This window comes from Limanda limanda, chromosome 15 (assembly GCF_963576545.1).
Source record: "Limanda limanda chromosome 15, fLimLim1.1, whole genome shotgun sequence".
Taxonomy (NCBI): domain Eukaryota; kingdom Metazoa; phylum Chordata; class Actinopteri; order Pleuronectiformes; family Pleuronectidae; genus Limanda; species Limanda limanda.
In genome coordinates, this window is record NC_083650.1 from 3,681,996 (window position 1) to 3,702,615 (window position 20,620).

Consider the following 20,620-nt stretch of genomic DNA (forward strand, 5'->3'; position numbering starts at 1 on the left):
GGTTTCATCTAGGAGTTGGGCTGCCTCCCCCCTTTCTGATGTGGGGGTGGCCTCTGCTCCTGAGATTGGGGAAGGTTGATACGGCTTGATTTGGTTTGAGTGGACCCATTTGTATGTGGGGGGTCTTCTCTGCTTCGGGATCCTGATTCGGTATGCTACCGGTGAGAGTTTCCCCACCACCTCAAAGGGACCTATCCAGCTGGGGAGGAATTTCTTGGAGACCCCCACTGGTTTTATGAACTTGAAGTAGAAAACCTTGTCACCCACTTCGTATTCACGGTGGGAGGTTTTCCGGTCATAGTATGCTTTTGAAGCTTTCACACTGGCCTCCAGAGTTTCTTGTGCCAGTGCAAAGGTCGTCTTCAGATGGTCACGTAGCTCTGCCACGTATTGATGTGCAGTGTATGCGGTCATGACGCTGAGGTCTTCAGCATGGTACAGCAGATGCAGGGGAAGAGTCATTTGTCTACCTGTCATCATCTCAAAGGGGGTGACACCTGTGGAGCGATGCGGGGTGGACCTGATCGCCATCAGCACCAGGGGAAGTTTTACGTCCCAGTCCTTTCCATTGCTTCCTACGTACTTCTTCAGCATGTGGATAATGGTCCGGTTGGCACGTTCCACTTGGCCTGACGATTGGGGATGATGGGAGATGTGGAATCTGACTTCAACTCCAAGTATGTCGCAGAGGGAGGTCATGACGTGAGATGTGAAATGGGTTCCCCGGTCCGAATCAATGGAGAGTGGTAGGCCCCAGCGGCTGAACACGTGATTTAGCAGTAGGACTGCTGTGGTGACGGCTGTGTCGTTGGATGCTGGGAGACATTCCACCCATTTGGTGAAGGCACAAGTAACGGTGAGCAGGTACTTGTTACCTCGTGATGACTTTGGGACCGGTCCAATCCAGTCGATCTGAAGGTGAGACCATGGAAATGACACCCCCCTTCCTTGAAGTGGGGCGCGATTCAGTGGTGATGACGGTTGGAACTGGCAACAGGTAAGGCACCCTCGGACGTATGATTGGGTGTCACTGGCCATTGATGGCCAGTACCCGACTTGCTGGAGGGTATTTAGAGTAGCCTTGTAACCTCTATGGCCACCGACAAGGGAATCGTGAGCGTGGGACAGCATTACCCCCCTATGGTCGGTCGGAACGACCCACCGGTTTGGTCCTTGGCCATTACGGGTGTAGACGAGCAGATCCTTTTCCATCTTTAGGTGGGGTAGAGCCGTTTGATATGCTCGTATCTCCTTGGGTTGGTCAGTAAATGGTTGCGAGTTTTGCAGGGGAGGTGTCGCGACTATCTGGCGGATGGCACTGATGACGGGATCCTGTTCCTGCATGGCAACCAAGTCTGTGTCTTCGGGTTTACGACCCAGATGCAGGATCTGGTCGCAGGCTTGGGGGTTCTCTTGTCGCTCCCTTGCCTGTCGTCGGGTGATCGCGTTCACTACGCAGTTTTGGGGACTTTGAAGTCCCTCGCCCTGTAGTTCCCAGTGCACGCCTTCGTCTGCTCCTAGCTTGGCTAGTCTGTCTGCTTCGTCGTTGCCGTCTTTGTCTGGTCCAGCAAGTTGGGAGTGACCTTTGACTTTCTTCCAGTAAACTATCAGCCCTTGGTCGGTTACCAATTGATCACAGGTCAGGAAGAGTTCTGAGTGCTTGACTTCCTTGTTCCTGGCATTTTTCATTCCTTTTTCCTTCCATAAAGGAAAATGGGAGATGAAACTGTGACGGGCATAGTTTGAATCTGAACAGATCACCAACTGCGTTATGGCCAGCTTGACTGCTTGTTGAAGGACGATGAGTATAGCAGCGATCTCTGCGTACTGGCTGGTCTTGGGTCCTAGGTTGTAGTGAGTTGGTTCGCTGCTGCTGTAGTTGACCCAGGCAATGCCAACTCCTGCCCGGAGCTGGCTCTCGTGGTGGAACGAGCAGCCATCAACATAGACCTTGGGAAGATCTTCGCAGACGTTTCCTTCATAATAGCGGTGGTTGGAAGGCAGTGATGGAGTGGTTGTTGGGAGAGAGATGGGGTCTGATCGTTCATCTTCATCACAATGGTGGCACTCCGCCAATCCTTTTCCCAGGGCCATCTTGTTGTTCTGAGCGTACTTCACTTCGATGTCGTAGCCTTGGAGTGCCATCATCCATGTGGCTATACGGCTGTTTGTGACCCGTCCTTCTCTCAGCCTCTGGCTGTTCAGGAAGGCTACAGGTTGGTGGCACGTCTCAATGATGACCTTCTGTCCTCCGATGTAGCTGCGGAAGTGTTCTACAGCCCAGACTGTGGACAGGAGGGCTTTCTCACAGTCGGAGAATTTGATTTCCACACCGCTAAGGGGTCGACTGGCGTAGGCAACGACCCGTTTGTCGGTGTCGTACTTCTGTGCCAGGGCCGCACTGAGACAGTGGGAGGAGAAGCTCGCTTCGAGATGGAACTCTTTGTCTTTGTCTGGGTAGGCCAGACAGGATGCCGAGCAGAGTTTTTCTTTCATCTGACGGAAAGATTGTTCTTGGGGTTCTCCCCATTCGAAGGGCTTATCTTTACGCAGGAGTTCGGTGAGAGGTCTGGCTATCTCTGCGTAGTCTTCAATGAACTGGCGTGAGTAGTTACAGACCCCGAGGAAACTTCTGAGTTCGGTTAGGCGACTGGGGGCCTTGATGTCCTTGATGGCTTGTATCCGCCCTGCTTGGGGTTCGATGCCATCAGCGCCGACTGTCAGACCAACATATTTCACCTTGGTGCGACACCACTGGCCTTTGGTGAGAGCCAGCTTAGCTCCTGCGTTGGACAGTTGCTTGAGCACATGTCGGATCTCAATTACGTGGTCCTCAAAGGTTTGGCTCCTCATGAGGATGTCATCCACATAAATGAGATTTCCACGTGTTGCGGCGTCGCTCATTGCTTTGTGGAGAAAGATGTTGAATTCGGATGGAGAGTTTGAATATCCGAATGGACAGCGGTTCCAGGTATACTGGCTACCCCCAAAAGAGAAAGCCAGTTTGTATTGGTCAGCTTGGTCTACCTTCATAGTCCAGAATCCATTTGCCACGTCTACGGTGGAGAAGAACGTGGCTCCTTTTACCTTGGCTAGCTCTTGATCCAGGTGAATCATGGGCCAGCGGGACAGGGGTACTTGCTTGTTCAGGGGACGGTAATCGATGGTGAGACGCCATTTTCCGGTTGGTTTTAGCACCGGCCAAATGGGTGAATTGTAAGTTGAATTACATTCCCTGATTATCCGTTTCTCTAACAAGGTGTCGAGGATGTCTTGAATGGACTCGTAAGCTGCCAATGGGATTTTGTACTGACGTACGAAGGTTGGTAGTGCGTTTGGATCCGTGGGGATGCGCACAGTGTGGAGGTCAGTGACCCCACAATCCGTAGAGTCTTTGGAGAAGATTGGCTGGAAGTCAAGGAACAGATCCCGAAGCACTTTTCTCTGTGCGTCTGTTGTCAGGGCATCTGCTTTCTCCAGTTGTTGTTCGATCTCAGCCTCGAACCCGGGATATAGTTCTTCCCTCTGTGCATTCCCTGAAGAGTCCTGCCCTGGTTGAGTTGTTAGAGCATAAACCATCATGTCCCCTTCTGTCGTCAGAGAGGCTCCACAAATGGCTTCGTCTTGCAGTGACTCATGGCGCATGACCGTGATCATGTTGGTTGGGAATGTGTGAAGGACTTGATCCACAGCGTCGTCTTTGGCTAGAGAGGGGGGAAGTTCCCCAATGACCGGTATAGTTAGTTCGAAATCGTGGAATGAGCTGTCAATCAACATTCCTATTACTTGATGTGCCTTCAATTGAACGGGGCAGTGCGTGGGGTTTTTCACGAGCACATACGTCGTTCGATGGTTCACTTCCAGCAGCGGCGTGCCACAGACTGCCAGGTTGAGTTCCTGGAAGGAGGGCAGCGGTTGGAAGAAGGCCTGCGGACCCGGTAACCTTTGTCCCTTGAGGATTTCAAGTCGGATAGGGGCCCCGGCGGTTCGTGGAGGAATGACCATGTCAACCTCACTGGCGACCTGGCAGGCTTGGGGAATCGTTTGTCCAGAGAGCATCTGGGCTGGGTCGGTGGACAGGCAGTGTCTCTCGGTGTTGACTTGTGACCACAACACCTGGTTTATGGTGTCTACTTGTGTTCCGAGTCTGATGAGGAGATCTGCTCCTACCAGGAATGAGGAGGGAAGTTGAGGGACAACGCTCACGAAATGCCAGATCTGCCGTTTTCCGATTCGCACGGAGATAGCGCACACTCCAGTCGCTTTGATAGGGGTCTGTGGTATCTCTGCTGAGAGAAGTCGGTGGCAGCGTCGCACAAAGAGAGGTGGAAGCTCCAGGTTGCACAAATCAGTGTACGTTTCCATACTGATTGCGGATTTTTCGGACCAGAGGGCGACTAGGGTTTTGGGAGACAGGATGCCATTCAGGAAAACATCTTCCTTGATGCGGGGAACGTACAATGACTGGTTCTCATTGTCTAGGGAACATAGGAATGAATTGTGTTTTTGGAAAGTGTTCTCTGACTCATGTCGTGGCACAGGCCCACTTGCCGTGGTCCTGATGGAATCCGAGCTGGAGTCCATCTCTGGAAGGGGCATGTGCATCGGGGAGGTTCTGCTGGGTGTCTGGATAGCAGCGACTTGAATGGGAGGACTGACATTAGGCTCGAGAGGTTTTGGGTTATCGACTTGAGCCCAAATGCGTCCCTGGTGACAGTCGATGAGCGGGGCCAATCGATCCAGCAGGTCCTGACCGATGAGCAGTGGTTCTGTGTCGATGGAGCAGATGTAGATGGGATGTGCTAGACTCATCTCTTGGAAGGTGATATCGATCCAGGCACGCTTTGTGATGGGTGACTGGTCCTGAGTGTAGCTGGTGATATTGATGTTGCAGGTTTCAATCTGCAGGGGTTTTCCAAGAGATAACATGGTTGTTTCAACTTGGGAGAAAGTGTTGGCACACATCAGGCTGATCTCCGAGCCTGAATCAAGTAGAGCCAGGGAGCTGAAGCAGCCTCCTATTACTACTGAGGTGTAGATGCGTTGTGCGTTGCCTTTCCGGACAAGGTCGCCCAGGAAAGTTAAGAAGGGAGCAGTGTCTGTGGTGAAGATTTCGGGATGTGGTTTAGTGGTGCTTGAGTTTCCCCAGCCGACAACGTACACTCTGGAGGTGGGGATGGCGGACACCTGTTCTAGTCACATTGAGGGGGAACCACCGTCTGGATTCTTCGGAGGGCCCGAAGGTGCAGTGGGGTTATCAGGGGCATCTTGGTTTCTTACTGCCTCTGACACCCATTGGCGTATTAAATTTTCCATTTGTGGATGCATTTGTGAGGGGAGCTCCTGTTGGTTCCAGCGTTCCTGTTGATTCATCGGTCCCTGTCTCCTCCCATGTTCTGGTTTCTTCCAGTTCTCCTGTGGATGCCATGGTTCCTGTTTCTTCCCATGTTCTTGTGGGTTCCATGGTTCCTGTTTCCTCCCATGTTCCTGTGGCCTCCCTTGTTTGGGATATCTGTTATCATATTTCTTTTCGTGGCGTTGGTGGGGTCCTCGTTCAGCCCAATCCCTGCCTCTCTGTTGAGAGGTTGTTAGGTACTGTGACCTCTGGTTGCGGGGCTGGTTTGATCCCTCCCTTTCTTGGTTTCTTCTGGCGTCAGGTCGACGTTCACGATCCTCTCTCCTGGGATATGTTTTGGCCAGGGGTATCTCGTTACCCTCCAGCGCCAGATCCATGTGGGGTGTAGCTTGGATCCCCAGAACCCTGGCGTCCTGTTCTTGACCTTTGTGCGGGCGTGTTCGCGTCTCCCAGGCTAGTTGAGAGTACCTCCTCATCTCTTGCATTGAGTGATTACCAGCTCTGCAGTACATGGTAACATCATATCGTACACTATCGTGGAGATTGTGCAGGAACAGGGATTTGAAGGCCATGTCATCTTCCAGCCCGGGGGCGTTACGCCCTTGGAAGTACGCCGTTCTCAGACGTCTGTAATACTCCCTCGGAGGTTCGTTCTTCCTCTGCAGGACCGCAAAGGCGCCAAGGGTTGCAGAGGCCTGGTCGGTGAAGAGTGAGTACTCTTCGCGCAGGGCCTGGCATAGGTCGTAATAATTGTCTCTGACCCTATGTGACAGAGTTTCCATGAAGGCATGGACGTTTCTGGCTGTCGTCTTCCAGACTAGCTTCAGTTTTTCTCTTGTTGAGGGTTTGGTTATGTCCAAGAGGCAGCGTTCTACCTCACGAAGGTAATCGTCCACGTTGGACCCTCGGACGTCGGGATCAAACCGATCGATGTCTTTGGACAGGGACTCGATCTGTCGGGTGCGAATTCCCTGTACCACTGGTGCTTCTTGGTGCTCAGAGTCGTCTGAGTCATGTCCCCCCTGGTGCTGGTCATAGTACTCATCTTCTTGGCGTGCATTAGGATTGATGGGCCACTCCGGACGTGACCATGAACCAGATCGTGCAGCCGCCTGCGTGGTGGGCGGAGAACGGTTGTTAGCCTGGTTCCTCTCTGATTGTGAACTTCTTTCAGCCATCCAGGGCGGCGTTCTTCCGTCGTCCTGATATGGAGCAGGCAAGTTTCGTGCAGGGGGGTCTCTTCCTAAGGTGAGTGGATTCCCACCGTCCGCTGGACGGGTGTTCGGTGTTTCCTGAAGATCAAACGTCACTGTACTCCTAGAGGTTTCTGCTGGCTCCGTCCTCGCGTTGGCCGGGGTGGATCTCCGATCGTTGTTGACAAGCCAGGGCGAATCAGTTACGGCCACCTGACGTTGGCGTGGACGTACTTGCAGTTGCTCTTCTGGTGCTTCCATTTCACTGGCTTCTCCGGAAGAGCTGTCAATTCTTGACCTTGTTTCCAGTCCAGGGGGCCACACACCGTTTCCTGTGTCTCTTGCCTCTCGTTCACTCTGACATTTCATCTGCTCGCGCAGACTCTCGCACTCCTGCCGTGTCTCGTCCCATTTTTCATGAGCCCTATCAACTTCCTTTTGTAAACAGGATCTTATCTCTTGCAACTGGGACTTTTCATCTTGCTCTGCCTGACATACTGCTTCCATGGCGCTGATTGCGTCAGAGTGTTCTCTGGCTTTCAGCTGGGATCGGCGGTCATACAGGATGGTCAGTTGGGCCAGAAGTTGGGATATTGAGCGTTGGGCACCTTGGGGGTCTTCAATGTACATGATTATTTCCTGTATCTTGTCATCGCAGGCACTGACATCGTACCCACTGAACTCACTTAGGTCATCAATTGACAGATTTGCCAGGTCTCCGACCAATTGCAGCAGGTCGTTTGGCCTGGGGTTACTCATTGTCTAAGTATTATAAGACAATCAGTGGATTACTTAAACACGCTGGGGTGTCAGCGGGTAACACACTTAAGTTGCACTATACGATCAGAAACACAGGTGAGCTCTAACCTGTGTCTATCGCGTAACTTTAGGCAGGATAGCTCGGCGGCTCAATCCTCTAGACCTAGAAAGTAACAACTAATCTCAAAATCAAAATAACATGCAGAAAATCTCCAATCAAAGTTACTAACAACTGAAACTGCAGTCAGCCACCAACCACAGTTACGCACAGCCCTACTATACCTGCTTGGCAAAGGTGTAAGGGAAACAAAAGTAAAATTTTGAAAAGAAAAATAAATCTAAAATTATCTTTTTCTTAACAATCTATTATAATCAATTTAAAATTTCGGAAAAAATTTTTTTTTAAATTTTAAAAATAAATTTATCGAAAAATAAATTTATTGGAAAATTAAATTTTTTTGAAAAATTAATTCTTTTGAAAAATTAAATCTATTGAAAAATTAATTTATTGAAAAATTAAATTTATTGAAAAATCAAATTTATTGAAAAATTAAATTTATCGAAAAATCAAATTATTGAAAATTTAAATGTATTGAAAAATTAAATTTCTGAAAAATTAAATTATCGAAAAATTAAATTTATTGAAAAATTAAATTTCTGAAAAATTAAACTTATTGAAAAGTTAATTTACTGAAAAATCAAACTTATTGAAAAGTTAATTTACTGAAAAATCAAGTTGGATTATTGTACATAGATATTATGACACAGTTTGAATAAGATAGCCTCACAGGGGGCGCCAATTATGTTGTGCAATAGAAGGGTGACTCGTTGTTGGCTAATTATCAATAATCATGGAATATGATTATTGAAACAATAAAGATTATTTATCTAAAAATAATTAGATTATTAATTGAAGATGATCAGTAATCAAATAACAATAAAACTATTAATGAGTAAATAAGAAAGTTTAACAATTAAGAATTATTAAATCACTAATTTGAGAATAATAAAGTTATCAATTAAGAATAATTAAATACTCAATGAAAAACTAAAGAATGATCAATCAATGAATAACAAACTATTAATGAAAAACAAGTAATTATCAATTAGAAAGTACAAGCTATCAATTAACAATGTTACGGTTATCAACCAAGAATAATGAAATAATTAGTCAAAACAATAAAATTATCAATTTAAGAATAATACTATCTATATTAATACTCGAAGAGGGCACCACCCTGGTAAACAGGGACCAGCAACTTAGTCTATAAATATCAGTCTCATCTGATAAAGTTAAATTGATAATCTCAATATTGGATATTAAGGATTATATAATTAACAGTGAAGGCTTGAGTTCGAGCACTGGCTATAGTTATCCAACTGTGTTCACAATGTCATGCACAAATAATCACAAGATCCAAATACTTTAAGTATAAAAGAGGATTTATTAAAAAGAAGCTATAAAAGTCAATGTTGTTCAAAATGATTCTTCACTTAACACAATCCGCTATACACAATACAGCCACATCACATTCATCACAATATATCACACTGCAATACTTCTGATAAAGCTGTGTTTGTATGTGTATGTGTGTGTGTGAGTGTGTGTGTGTGTGTGTGTGTGTGTGTGTCTGTGTGTGGGAGAGAGAGAGGAAGAAGGGGGGTCGATGACTCACGAGTCTTAAGAGGGCCGGCTTAACCCTGGTGGTTGACTACAGAATTGGTGAAGTACTAAGCCAGAACTACAACTCAAGATGGCGGAGTCGCCTAAGAGGTTTAGAGTCCTGAATGGAGGCAGGCCTCGATGTGTATTACAGTCGATGGCCGCCGGACCATGTGGCTTAGAATCAGACTGATCAAAGATGGCCGACTTGAACCCACGGGAGACAAAGGCCGAGTGAGAACAAAGGGATTCTTTATCTTAGCTTAGCTTTAGCCGAATGGCGTCGAGGGCTTAGAGCCAAGATGGTCAAAGATGGCTGACTTAAACACTCGTGAGACAAGGCTGAGAGAGAAGAAATGGGGTTCTTTGACTTTGTTTAGCCTTAGAGCCGAACGGCGTCGAGGTGCGTTCAGGGGCCTAGATATCAGAATGACTATGTATAAGGTGACTGTGTGTGTGTGTGTGTGAGGATGTGTATGTCGGCGGATGTGAGGGAACAACAGAGAGAGAGAGAGAGAGAGCAAGTAGTAACACAGATCGGAGATGATCTTAAAAACGCCGTCAGAGGCGATCTCACAGTGAAACCGGCAAACCAGTTACGTGAGAGGTGTCCTTTTAACAGATTCACGATTCAGTGAGGCCGACCTGAAGGGAGCCGAGTCAAACCGGAAGCGCCGGGTCGTCACCGCGCGCTTTTCACAATAAGATCGACACGGCGGTCTTTCTATCAAGTTACATTCAAATAAGACACACTAAGTATAAAACTAAACTATGCCCAGACATATGTCTCTTACTTCGTGTTGCTTCGCGGGGTTTCGTGCACGACCGGGGTAGCGCGAATCCCGGAAGGAGGAAGTGGATGATTTCCTGGCCTCAGGAAGATGATCACGGAGCCGCGGCGACGGCGGCGGGATGACGCTGGGCCGAAACGGAGAGGATGCTTTTCGTTCTCCTTGGCAAAGTCTGTGCCCGTCTGCAGGAAGGGACACCCGTGTCCGGATGGTCCGTAGATGGCGGGGGAAATGTCTCTGAGCTCGGCCAGCGAGTGAGGGGATTCTCTGCCGCGCTCTCTTCAAAATAAAAGCAACTTAAAAAGAAGCTTGTTCAAATTAAAAGCTTTAAGGAAAAATAAGGAAAAATAAGCTTACGATGTACTAAAAAAAGAATAAGTTAAGCTTAAACTGGATTAGAAAAAGGTAGCTTTAGACTAAAAGTGAAACTACAAAAAAATAAAGTTTTAGAAGTAAAACTTAAGAAAGGTCAAACAGCTGCAAGATGTGTTTCCTTTGTGTCCTCTACACTAAGAACTAAGCTGAGATGGTAGCTCTACTGTATCTGGAACTGGAAAGAAAGATTTGAGATGAGTGGGAGGTTAAATAGTTTCTGTGAACTGGCTCCCCCCCTCCGGCGGGGCTAAAGGTCTCAGGCCAATAGGGGGGTCAGAGATCAAATCTGAGGCGCGGCAAGAGACACAGCAGGGGTCACTGTAGTTTGGGGAAGCTCAAACTTTTCCCTCCAAAATACTGTTACATGGATCGGAATGTCACACAAGGCCTCAGTTCTGGGGCCTTTGTTCCTGTTAGGCCCCCAACACTGGATTACCAAACGTCTCTGCTGGCTCAGGATCAGCGCTGTCGAGGGTCTCGGACTCACAGCTTCTGTCTCCAAGCGGAGTAAAGGGAGGAAAAGTCTTTCCACAGGATTAATCCAAACTTCCACAAATCTCCATCAGGAGCTGGACTGTGGTAATTTCATAATAATCGGAGCGTTTGACAATGTAGGTGCAAAGTTGTTTTCAATGCAGGTACACTACTTTCCCCTTGGCCAGGAGAGAAATGTATTTTTCAGTTTTTCATCCGTCCTGTTGAGTCATGTTCAATGCACCAGAAACTGAGAAGCTCACACCTCACTGTCAGTGTTGCATCTCTCACGGTGCAAAGAAAAGCTCTTTTGCACGTTGTTCCCAAGTGAAGGTACACAAAAAGAATCATGTCCATTTTATATGACAACGCCTGGAAGCACACGTCATAACTCAGCAACAGAAACTGCAGATCAGAGCCGATAGAAAACAGTCTACTCTAATGAAATTGATGAGAAGGGACAGAGATGGCTCCATCATCCAGATCTGAGAGATGCAACAGATGCATGATTTTATCAGACCTGGAACTGCACCCGTGTTGGATGATTCCCTGACTCGTGATTCAGTGCAGGACATTGTGAGGATGTGGAAGTCAGGGTGGTGAGAGACGTCCCTGCACCAAATATATCTGAGAACGAGTCTCTGGTGACGACTTCAACCACAAAACATCCACGATGGATTCAATGGGAAAATGTGATTCTGCTATTATAGTATTATTGGGGGGAGAAACAATCATGGCTGGATTACCAAACGTCTCTGCTGGCTCAGGATCAGCGCTGTCGAGGGTCTCGGACTCACAGCTTCTGTCTCCAAGCGGAGTAACGGGAGGAAAAGTCTTTCCACAGGAATAATCCAAACTTCCATTCGGCTCCCAGAGGCTTTTTCGAAACGTTTGCTGGAATAACAGTTGTTATCAGCGATATTGTTGCTTTAACCGGCACTTTGGAGACATTTGTAATAAAGTTGTGTGTTTGAAACCACAGCTCCACTGCAGCACTTACACAAGAATAGTTTGTCATTAATTATTGACGTCCTGGCGATTACAGCTCCAAAGGACCAGGGACGTAATGACACAGCTGGGACGACAGGTTTCAAGCAAATAAATGGTTTTACAGACTCCAGCCTGCACTGGGAATGAATTCAGAAAACCACCGTGGCTGCATATTTCATAAAGTTTTAATGAGAAACATAACCTCAAGTATGTTGCAATCTGCTCGATCTGGTTATTTCTGAGCAGATTTCTACAATAATGCTTTCACAGAGAAGTCTGATTTACTGTCGGCCATCTGCACGAGCTTCTCTTCCACTCCAGGAGAGTTTCTGCCAGACTTTAGTTTTTTAGATGAAACTAACGATCGAGGGAGAAACTCAGTTGTCGTGTGACTTTTTTAATTCTGGTGCTTTTCCACAGTCACATGGCTTCTGTGTTTTACAACTACTCCGACTCGAACATGAATTATGAACCCAACTGATGTTTTAATTTGTGTTGTTTGTTGTTTTGAAGGAGAAAAAGTGTTGTTTCTTGGAACCCAGACACGTTGCCGACAGCCAAATCATATATTGCAGACGCTGACACTTGATTGATCCACCTGTGAAAGTATTTGACAACTTTAGAACAGACTGTGGGTCGTGCAGAAGCTGTTATCAATCGATGGTTAGAATAAAAGTTTTAAAGCAGCCGAGTTCTGCACAATTGTTTAATAAAGTTTCCACCAAAGAGAACAGATAATTCTTCAGGTGCAGTTAGATTCACATCAGAACATTGTGCAGCATAACTACAGTCCCACTGGAGACTCATTCTACAGAAGATAAAAACGACTTGAATGGTCCCTCTACCACAGAAACATAATCATATGAAATACCTTTGTGGAGAAGCTCCACAGTAGCAACAATAAAGCAGTTAAGTAGATAAGAAAAAAGTATTTACAAAACAAAGTTATAAAATAAAGGTGCAAAAAATGTCAAAGCTGTGTGTGTGTGTGTGTGTGTGAGTGAATACTGAATTCTTAAATATTGCAATTGTGTGTGTGTTGAATGTTAAACAAATATTGACTATTTATCCAAGATCTTTCTGTATTTTCTATAGTATTCACAATACTACTACCACTAAAAATAATAACAATACTATCTTCTTCTTCTCAATACTGTTGTCATATTTGACTTTTCATCTTGAATCAAACAGTTTAACCTGACGTATGAAATGTGTGACAGTATTTAAATGCACTTGACTTGATTTGCCTCCAGGAACTAGTCACCAGCAGCAGCTCTGCTTCTCCTGCCTGCACGACTTCTCTGTCTCATCCCGTGACTCACGCACGGATACTGTGACAAAGTTCATCTGGCTCTAAGCAGCGCGGGTCGTGACTGAATAACACATTTTCTACCTTGTGCAGTTTGTGCTCGCTGCTGGGACCGTTCACTAGGTCTGCTCACTCATCACCCGGCTGCTGCTGAAACCTGCGCTCGTACAGACCCTGCTGCTGTCTGCACTTTCCATTCACACCGAACCGCTGCCTGAAGGAGGCTGGAGAAGAATGTGTGGAGGTTTAGTGTTCCCCAGGTTCACTCCTGTCTCCACTCCATTAATCATTATGATGCAGCTTTGGACCTAATGTTTTGAAAATAATAAAAAGAAGCTTTACGTCCAATTAGATGCCAACACATCCTGTCGGAGAGTTCTGGACTATTTTGCTATAAAAGGTGCACGATACAAATTCTTAAGGGATGAAACACTTTTGCTTTTCCAAATCCAGATTTATTTTATTGTCTTTTAAGTGACACAAGCACTCGAACAGTGGAGCAACAGCTGCTGAGATTCATATCTGCAGGTTTCTGCAAATTCAGCTCATACGTTGATCCTGCAACGTGTCAGAAACATAAGCTGCAGGAATCAAAGCCACAACACGACCGAGTGGCTCCTGCTTCGGTCTCTGTCTCCGACCCGAGCTCCATGAGCCTCAGAGGAGCCGAAACAGCTGATGTCAGGTTGAATGAGACGAGAGGCGACATTTTCCATCACCTCTGCTTTGTGGTGTCTCTGGCTCGGGAGGGGCCGGGAGGGAGAGAAGGAAGCGGCGATGGGGGTCACACCTCCATTACAGAGGCTAATGGCGAACAGAGACGAGGAGCTGTATTAGCCACAGGGAAAGCTATTAAGACCGGGCCGGAGACAGTGGTGATGAGACGCTGATTACAGAATCACTGAAAGGAAAATGACTTGGGAGATAAGTACGAGTGAAGCTCAGAGAAAGAGAACCAGGGAGACTGAGCACAGGTCAGATGACGGAGAGGAGGCCGGGCTGAGCAGAACGCTGACGGATAGTTAATATATTAAAGTGTTCTATTGTTGTTTGGGTTATTTATATAAAGATGGATGACAAATCTTTACGTGAAGCCAAAGTATCTCACATACAAACGCCGCCATCTTGAAAAACAGGACCAATGAAGGCCTGAAAAAAGTCTGAGCTGCAAAATAGCCACTTTACCCTGCCTCCTCCATGTTAGTAGATTGGACACGGACAATGTCAAAGCACTCTGCACAAAATAACATCACACTGATTGTCTAATCTCTCCATCCCATATACAATTTCAATTCCCGGTAAGTTGTGTTTAGTGAGTTATTTGATTTTAGCAAAACGAAATGTCAGGATAGACACAAATATTTTCTACTTATAAATAACCTGTGACGACCTGGTGTCTGTCACCCACAGACATATTCAGATATTTGACCTTGTTCTAGTTCAGTTTTTTAATGTTTCTCTGCGCTCCTGTCTCATTTCATCTATTACTGTTTAATGATATTAATGTCTGTGAGACAGCAGCACGTTCCATTCGGTGCAAGTGTGTGTTTTTAGTGTGCACATCTGTGACAGCACGTCTGTTTGTGTGTATTTGCTTTGCATGGGGTTGATGTGGAAAGCCTCCAGTTCTCCTCTCAGTCTGTCTGTGTGCAGGGGCCCCGGGGCCAGTAAACATGTTGGGCCATCTGGCCGTCTGTCTGTCTGGGCAGATGGTCCACCTGAGGGCCAACCACGCAGTCCAACCACTGGATCTGCAACATGATTCAATGACAGGACTCAGTGCAATTTATTCCTCATTAAATAGAAATTCCTTCATTTTCTCCTCTGCTGAAAACAAATTAATTAAAGTCAAACTGACAGACTGAGTCCCGATGAGGCTTAAAGAAAAGTGTATTGTCCGTTTAATGTGGTTTAATTATGCAGCCGGAGGCCTGGGCCCAGGAGGTAAACAGGTAACAATTTGATTTGCACAGTTAAATGTTGTGAGTGAGTAAAACGATTGTCCAAGAATCTGTCACAGTCGGTGTTTATCTCCCTCAAAGCAAAATGAATACTGCAAGTTAGCAAGATATTACCAAGCACAGATAAAGTAAATATTCATACTGTAGGCTGCATTTTGTAGAATGTTTAGTGTGTGAAACCAGCCAAAATCTAAGTGTGAGTGTAGAGGAGCAGATTCCAGTGACAGATTTGGATGGTGTTCACCTTGAACCGGCTTCACAGCAGCTGAGCGTCGCTGGCTGACAAACAATCGATCAATTAGTCCAGAAGCTTCAGGTGGAGCCTTCATCTGTGCACGAGCTCATTCTGCTGGTTTACAACACAATAACCGCTGGGCCACAAACACGGCACGGAACACACACTCCAGTGACTTTGTGAACATGTCAAAACAAAATATCTAATGTATGATGAATAAAGTTAAGAAATACAGCGAAAGTGCAGATGTGGAAAGTTGAATGAGATAATTGTTCATTGTTTTTATAGCTTGTTTTATCAACATCACATTCACGTCGTTACAGTCACAGAGAAATTAGTTTCCAGCTCGAGCCTCGTCTGCATGTTGTCAGTGAGTTGGAATCAGAGACAGACGATGAGAGAGGAGGACGGGACGGACGGAGACACTGGACTGAGACTGTGATGTCTGCAGTGGACACAAGGATCCAAAGACCACACTGACGTTTAACAATACTGAAGAAGCCGATCTGTGAGATGTGAAGCATCTGATTCCTCTGTTCCACCCACACATGCACCGGCCCACTCGCACAGAGCAGGACTTTGAGGTAAACAACACCTGAAGTCCAAGTCGGACGTCTTTCTCTTCTCCTCTAAACGTCGGTGCTCTGACTCATATGCTAATGAAGCTGCTGTGGAAAGTACCGGGGCAAGATGTTAAAAATAGCAGATGAACCTGGAGACGGGAACCTGTGCTTTTCATCTAATACCTCATCACAAGTTGATATTAATCATATTTAATCAGAATTAAGAGGAATTCAGTACAACACTATATTACTTCAACACAAACTTTTCATGAGATGTTCTGGAGGCGTGGGAAATGACCAAATAAAGAACTCATGGAATTATGGATCCAGTGATTTCCAGTGACCCAGGACTTTTTGTTTCAATTTCTTCAACATTATGAGAGGATTTTTTTCAACATTTTTAACTGTTTCTTAGGGAATAATTTATAAATCTTGATGAAAAAATCAGCATATATTAAATGTATTGTTTCATAAAGGCATTGTTGGGCCTTGGTGGAGTTAGCAGCTCCACTCAAAGACCTACTTGTTTATTTCTGTGTTGCTTTTCGACCCCTTGCTGCTGTTATGATCAAATTGTGCCAGGAAATTATTGGGGATTTAAAACAAGAAGATGATACATGGTTTACATTGTTAAGAAAAACAAGAATGATGCACAACTGTACACAGATCTGTGCTATTTACCAATAGTCCACATGTTTTGACCGAAACAATTCTAAATACTTATGAGACTGAGCCTTTACAAACGGCTCAAAGAACATTTCTGTTCAAATCAAAGCCTCCCCCATCTTAGTGGAGGTTCTAAAGAAGTTATAATTCACACAGTTGTGCTTCAACCTCAAAGACTCAGGCAGCTTCAAATCAAAACACACAAAACAAACAAGTTCTATCTGATCAGAAGGAATGTGATCAGTTGTGATCATCGAGGCAGCGTGATGCTGTGATGAGCGGTGGATTCAAACTGTGATCATGTGAAACACATCGCTGAGGTTAAGTGCACAATGAAAAACTCCTGTGTGTTACTTATTCATGTCACACGCCAAGACATGCAAATCTAATGTGAACACTGAAGTCGATGTAAACACGTGCGTCCTCCTTTCCATACCGGCTTGTGATCTTAACGTTTCCCTCGTGCCATTAAATTATGATGATGGTTCCAGGCATGTGTGTTCCTGAACCCGGCGGACCGCAGTCGTATGACGGAGATTTGTATTTGAAGCGTAATAATAGGAACACAAAGGGGATTTACACTGCAGTAAATCTGCCGCTTTGTTCTCGTCCACCGTGGAAATCTCCACGTTTACAATCCAGAACGAGGCTGTATGAATAAATCAGCACATAACGCCCAGAGAATAACTGCTCCAAAGACTAACAGTGGAGTCAGTTTTAAGACTTTTCCTTACAAATTGGTTCAATGTCCGGATTTATAATCATCTGTTTGAGAAAAATTGGCTCATGAATGTCAGCCAGTGAAATGTCTCCCCAGCATTGATATATGTGAATTGATATACGGCTTTTGAACAAGCTTCTTTTATGCCTTTGTTTTTTTTTTTCCTAACGGTCTGAAAAAAATAAATGAAATGAGTAATAGGAATACATTTGCTGCAGGGCTGGATGAAGTGGAAATGTGGATGACTTGGCCTCCACCCACGTTGTGCTTTAACTTCATATCCAGTTCCTTTCGCTGATCTCTGAGGTCGGATTTAAGAGCAACGCCACAGAACAAGAGACAAGCATCATGGACTGAGTGGGACTACAAAGATCAGAACTGATGGAGACGAGAGGAGGAACTCTTCTTCTCATCTGTGCCGATCAGCTCGCTCTGCCTCACATGTGAGGAACTGAACTGGATCCACTATCTCAACACTTTTATGAGCCTCAGTAGCTTTAATCAAATTGTGTTCGTTTGCAGTCGCATGAAGAGAAAATTAAACCCACAACTCACACACCGACACACTCGAAGCCTGGAACTCAACACATGCACACTTGTAAATGCTTTACCCCACAACACAAACTGATATCTCACACTTTCACATGACAAAGTACGACTCAACATTTGATTAGGTTTTAATAGAAACGTATTTTTTCCTGCTATTTCAAGAGAGGGGCTCCACATGCCAGGGACCAGGAAGAATCCTCAAGCCGCTTTCGGAGAACTAATCTGAAAAGCCTGTTACCGTCCTGGGGACCATTAGCAGAATCAGGCTCTCCGGAGAAACAGCAAATGAGTTAGTGAGCGAGCGAAATATAAAAACCACGGCTGAACTGCTGCCAGTTGTTTCTTACAATTCACAGATGTTTGGTGGCATCCAAATTATAGGCCATTTCCCCGGTAGCTTGATGTGGAAGGAAAACCTCCAGCTGAGATGCGACAGAACGCAGGAAGTGCCAAACACCTCCAGCTGGAGACGACTTGGCCAGTCTGCGTTTGTCATCAAACTAAAAAACGAAGACGTTAAACTCTGCAAGCAAACAAATGTGTTTTTCCCTGGAGCTGAAAAAGCCACATATTCTCCAGACATCAAACATTAGTATTTTTGTAGTTTACTTTTAATTTAGTTTGAGCAAATCATTCTCTTGGATTTCTGCTTTCTTTTTCTTTATAATTTAACTTTAAAACAAGCCACATGAAATGATTAAGGTACTGTCAATATCAGTTTTGTAATTTAGGGAACACACTATTCTGTTCTGTGGGAACATCTCCCACAAAGCCGCAGAGCGTTTTCCCACCTCTAACAAAAACACCCTCCAGGTATCTATACAGACTCATAAACTCATAAGCTGCATTATGTTGCAATTTGAGGGTTGTTCCTCACAGTAATTCTACCCTAACTGGTATTATTGTGAAGAAACTACATGATTATATCATTGTACAGTGTATATGAACATCACATTATCTCCCACATTGACCCAGAAGATGTCATAAGTTGAGCATAAATAACTGATGCACAAAATCTGCATATAAACATGATTCAGTTCAGAAAAAAAGGAACCGAGGGAAAATCAGCTGAATAATTCAACGTACACATAAGAAACTTATCATATGGCAGAGAACAGTAAGATTTGATGGCAGCTAAATAGGTTCAGTGAACATTATACTTCTTTTCAGGCCTGATCACAGGAGCAGCACAAGGCCGAGTCAGAACCGAACCTCAGTACTTGGAACCTGTCCCCCCCCTCATCAGATTTCTGTACGATTTGAAACTATTTTTAAATCAAATTTCTGAGACGCATCAGCCCTCGGATGGTCCCTGAATTTCTTTCATGCCAGAAATCATGGTCGGCCATTTTCAGGGTTTCTATTAGTTTAAGCATTTTTATGAGTCAATGCCCCAAACTCAGTTAAAAGATAATTCCTCACTGAACCTGCACAAAATCTCAAAAACCTTAAAAGCGGAATAAAGACAAAAAATGGAGCCCAGGCTGGTCGAGCATCAGAGGGACTGACCAAACATCCAATCAATCAACCAATCAACCAATCAACCAATCAACCAATCAACCAATCAACCAATCAACCAATCAACCAATCAAAGATCCAATCAACCATCCAACCAGAATCTGAATCCGGGTTTATTGCAAAGTAGCTAGGAGGAAATTGTACAACAATAAAATAAAGACTATAAAAAAGGTTGTGCAATATGAACAATAGATATTTACAGTTTGACAACCAGCCATCCAACTAACCAACTAACAAATCAATCATCCAACCAATCAAACATCCAATCATCATCCGGAGGGCACATAAATCATGAGCATGGTTTCTAGAATGAAAGTACGCTCAGCTTAAAAAGAAGAGAGGAAGGAGGAAACCAGAGGTAGGAAACAGGACAAGGAAGACAGGAAGGAGGAAACCAGAGGTAGGAAACAGGACGAGGAAGAGAGGAAGGAGGAAACCAGAGGTAGGAAACAGGAGGAGGAATACAGTAAGGAGGAAACCAGAGGTAGGAAACAGAATGAGGAAGAGAGGAAGGAGGAAACCAGAGGTAGGAAACAGAACGAGGAAGAGAGGAAGGAGGAAACCAGAGGTAGGAAACAGGACGAGGAAGACAGGAAGGAGGAAACCAGAGGTAGGAAACAGGACGAGGAAGACAGGAAGGAGGAATCCAGAGGTAGGAAACAAAATGAGGAAGAGAGGAAGAAGGAAACCAGAGGTAGGAAACAGAATGAGGAAGAGAGGAAGGAGGAAACCAGAGGTAGGAAACAGAACGAGGAAGACAGGAAGGAGGAAACCAGAGGTAGGAAACAGGACGAGGAAGACAGGAAGGAAGACACCAGAGGTAGGAAACCGGAAGACAGGAAGCAGGTAAATACAGTGAGTGACTCTGAAAAGGAAAGTAAACCAAACAGCAGACAGTAAACAGCGATAATCGGGCCTGCTGGTGTTCAGGATGAGGTAAAGTATGTAAGAAGACAAGTGGTAAACAAGAGTTCTGTACGCTGGCCGAGGAACAGGTGTTCGGGGACAGTGCCATATTTTTCCTTTTTTATCCAAGTTACATTTGCATCTTATAAATATTGGATGGATTAATAGTTCCCCCCATCTGGTGTGAGCTGTGAGCTGTTGCATCATGCACGTTCATTTGACTGACGGACTGAATGACTCAGTGAAGGTTGGAACCGTTTAGGAAGCAGAGAGGGTGAAGCTACTCTTTCATCGAGAATGCTCTGTAAGTGGCACCTCTCTGACAATCCACTTCTTTGTGTACACTAAAAATAGAGGAGAAGAGAAAGACTTGGAGATTAGGAGATGAACTATGAGTGGAGCCGTCACTCGACTATTGTATTCCCCCTTTTCATGGGATGTTCTCGTCCCGCCAGCAGACATTTTTGTCACCGTAAATGTCCGTTGATTAGCGTGTGAGGTTTAACGAGACAAGGAGAAGAAAGCCTCTTGTTGGAGCCTCCTGCTGAGCTTCAAGTGTTCGAACCGGCATCAGGACAACTTTCTCATTTG